Source organism: Lissotriton vulgaris, chromosome 9 (genome assembly GCF_964263255.1).
Source record: "Lissotriton vulgaris chromosome 9, aLisVul1.2, whole genome shotgun sequence".
Classification (NCBI taxonomy): domain Eukaryota; kingdom Metazoa; phylum Chordata; class Amphibia; order Caudata; family Salamandridae; genus Lissotriton; species Lissotriton vulgaris.
The window spans coordinates 1,099,704,003-1,099,708,000 of record NC_141697.1 but is presented as its reverse complement, the minus strand read 5'-3'; the positions used below and the strand labels follow the sequence as shown (position 1 = coordinate 1,099,708,000).

Genomic DNA, 3,998 nt, shown 5'->3' with positions numbered 1-3,998 from the left:
TAGGTCATCTCTTCCTTGCATCAGGGTGTATCCTCCACCTGTAGAAACCAAAGTGTCTTACTAAACCTGGCGTTGGGGGGACTGGGGTATTTAAACCCCATATGCCTTCCTCCTGGGGAGGGAATGCCAATACTGATACTCTATTTGAAACAAAAAAGTTGACACAAATGCATAGAACACAGTTCAATGCATCCGGATGCTATTCAATAGCTGCTTATTTAAAAATGTTTTTAACCACATTGCTGCTGCACATTTTCCCCTCCGGTGCTGAAGAATTCAGATTTACCTCATTTCATGACGAGCTCAGCTCGTCATCAGCACAGCTCCACTGTGCCTCATGACGAGCTGAGCTCGTCATGAGCATGGAAAGGGTTAAAGATAAATAGTTTGAGATTCAGAATACAATTCCAGCAAAATTATATAACAACAATGAAAATAGACACAAATATGAGCAAAAAAATCACACATACCATCATTCATAAATCTTCAATCATATCACAATCATACCTCACACATTCATTCAAACAGGTACTCAAACAAATGGAGAATGTATAAACTAATTTGTAGAGTACTAGGTCTGCCAGCAAAGAAATAATGAATGAATTACAATGTGTAGTGTTCGAGAAAATACACTATATCCAATTAAATTAAATGACTAAATTCATTCAAACTACAACACAATTCAGTGTATTATTGCCAACAGAATTGCAAAAACAAATTAGCAAAAGGGCAAAAAGGGCAGACCCAACGGCCTACGCGTTTCGAATCCCTATAGATCTTGGGATTCTCCTCGGGACCAACCAAAGTCTGTGGAAAAAATAAAAAGAGAGACTGTGTTTCTAGTCAATCTTAAATCAAAAACCAGAGAGCACTACAACACCGTAAAAGCACTCCAGCTTACGAGTGGATAGCAATAAAGCCTTGTTAGCAATAAGCGTAATATGTCAAATCCTCCTATAAAGAAATGGAGGAAAGGAAAGACAAAAAAAAAATGGGAAAAACGAATAAGTGAACCCATATCATAGCCTTCCATCAACTAAGTTATCTAATGGCCAACAAGGGCTTACCTTATAGAAGTCCAAAAAAGATGTCCTAGCAGGACAGAATGTTCAAAAGGGTGCGGACCACTTGCCCGCTGAAGGGGTAGAGGTAGCTTTTCGACAAACGACAACAGGAGGAGATTATGAGGTGTCCAAATCATGCTGCCCGTTTATAGCAACCAAACAGTTATTAAAGAAACCGGGGAGTGGTCCTGGCGTCCTCTTACCGGAATAAGCCCCAGGGTGCTCTGGAAGGGGAACCTTCCTTCTGGTCACGCTACCAAATCAAAGGACAGAGGAGTGGAGCTTCTTGTTTTCGACACACTGTAAAAAAACGAAGAGGTATACTAAGGTGCTTGCTATCTTGAAGCAAGAAACACACAGAAAAGTGGCAGGGTGCTCGGTAAAACTTACCGGTTTCTCAAAACTAAAATGAATGAGTCGCTGTATCAATCCGGATTGGGAACAACAAGGACACTACAACGCGTTGAATAGACGCCTTCGGCTACCGACCATGAAACTACTTTTAAAAAAAAAAAAAAATGTATTCACAAAAAAAAATCTTTTATTAAAAGATTAAATTATGCATCAGCAATGGTAACATCCACTTCTACCCCAGGCTCTATACTGATGGACGTAATTTGCTTCACAATTTCAGAAGGGCTGTGGAGATCAATCAAGCGCTTGTGAATCCGCATTTGGAAACGATCCCACGTCTTTGAACCTTCACCACAAGGTGTTTTTCGAGTAGTGATTCGTAGAGTCTTGGTAGGCATTCGAACTGGCCCCTTCACCTTCAGGTTTTTCTCCTTCGCACCTCTAATGAGATCTGCACACACTTTTTCAAGTGACTTCACATTGCGACTAGTCAGGGTGATTCGAATACGGTGGATAGCTACTTCCTGTTCCACAGGTGCTTTGCCGGCGTCTTTAAATGCCGACCATGAAACTACTAATCCCAGATTCCTATATGGTGACTTCAATTTAAGTTCGGATGATGAAAGTGCTTTTATCTGCAAAAAAATTAAATTCATGTGCTATTTACTTGATTTTATTTGGCAGGTTCTACACTTCTTGAACGTTGTACTTTTGGATTTCGGAAATTATTTTATTGTGATGCATTCCCGCGCATGCGCAGTACTTGGACTACATTACCAAGCCTTCCTAGAGGACGCGCACGAGTATTGGTGTAGTGTACCTGTTTTTTCCGGGCCAGATTGATACGGCGACTCGGTCATTTTAGTTTTGAGAAACCAGTACGTTTTACCGAGCACCCTGCCACTTTTCTGTGTGTTTCTTGCTTCAAGATAGCAAGCACCTTAGTATACCTCTTCGTCGTTTACAGTGTGGCGAAAACAAGAAGCTCTGCTCCTCTGTCCTTTGATTTGGTACCGTGACCAGAAGGAAGGTTCCCCTTCCAGAGCACCCTGTGGCTTATTCTGGTAAGAGGACGCCAGGACCACTCCCCAGTTTCTTTAATAACTGTTTAGTTGCTATAAACGGGCAGCATGATTTGGACAACTCATAATCTCCTCCTGTTGTCGTTTGTCGACAGGCTACCTCTACCCCTTCAGTGGGCAAGTGGTCCGCGCCCTTTTGAACATTCTGTCCTGCTAGGACATCTTTTTTGGACTTCTATAAGGTAAGCCCTTGGTGGCCATTAGATAACTTTGTTGATCGAAGCCATTGATATGGGTTCACTCATTGGTTTCTCCTATTTTTTTGTCTTTCCTTTCCTCTATTTCTTTATAGAAGGATTTGACAAATTACGCTTATTGCTAACAAGGCTTTATTGCTATCCACTGGTAAGCTGAAGTGCTTTTATGGTGTTGTAGTGCTCTCTGGTTTTTGATTTAAGATTGGCTAGAAACACAGTCTCTCTTTTTATTTTTTCCACAGACTTTGGTTGGTCCTGAGGAGAATCCCAAGATCTATAGGGATTCGAAACGCGTAGGCCATTGGGTCTGCCCTTTTTGCCCTTTTGCTAATTTGTTTTTTCAATTCTGTTGGCAATAATACATTGAATTGTGTTGTAGTTTGAATGAATTTAGTCATTTAATTTAATTGGATATGGTGTATTTTCTTGAACAGTAAACATTGTAATTCATTCATTATTTCTTTGCTGGCAGACCTAGTACTCTACAGATTGGTTTATACATTCCCCATTTGTTTGAGTACCTGTTTGAATGAATGTGTGAGGTATGATTGTGATATGATTGAAGATTTATGAATGATGGTATGTGTGATTCTTTGGCTCATTTTTGTGTCCATTTTCATCGTTGTTATATCATTTTGTTGGAATTGTATTCTGAATCTCAAACTATTTATCTTTAAAAAAAATTGAAATAAACAGCTATTGAATAGCATCCGGATGCATTGAACTGTGGTCTATGCATTTGTGTCAACTTTTTTGTTTCAAATAGATTATCAGTATAGGCATTCTCTCTTGTTGTTCAACTATATTAGGCTTAGCCTTACTGATTAGAGCCAGCCCTTTGTTTGTTATTTTCCTCCTGGGGAGACAGAAAGTGCACTAGACACTAGTGCCAAAGTCACAGATAGTACCCAAATGGATGCCCTCTGGGCATTTTGGGATAATAGAAGAAGCTGCAGATGCTTTTACAATAAGGATTATGCTGGTGACATCTTATGCTGGCGCCAGTACACAGGGTTTTCTGCAATTTGCATGGGGATGTGACTCCCTGCAAATGAGGGAACATGTTACCTTTGCAACCATGGCCTATTACAGATGTGTATGTGATGGCAATAAACCTGTTGAGAAGGCCACTGATTGTGTATCACACAGAGGTGCTGCACATTGTGTGCGGCCTCTTGAGGGCTCCCCATTAGCCATGCCCTCTTCAAAGAAATGCTCTTCTGCCCCCAATGAACACAGACATAAATTGAAACTGTGCTCCTGAGTTTTCCTAATGGACTCTGCTCAATGCAGAAGAAAAT

The 3,998-nt window shown here is 40.6% G+C and overlaps 1 pseudogene; it reads right to left on the bottom strand.

Moving 5' to 3' along the window:
- Positions 1 to 1,606: 1,606 nt before the first annotated feature.
- Positions 1,607 to 3,777, bottom strand: LOC147692856 (small ribosomal subunit protein uS10 pseudogene; annotated as a pseudogene).
- Positions 3,778 to 3,998: the final 221 nt, after the last annotated feature.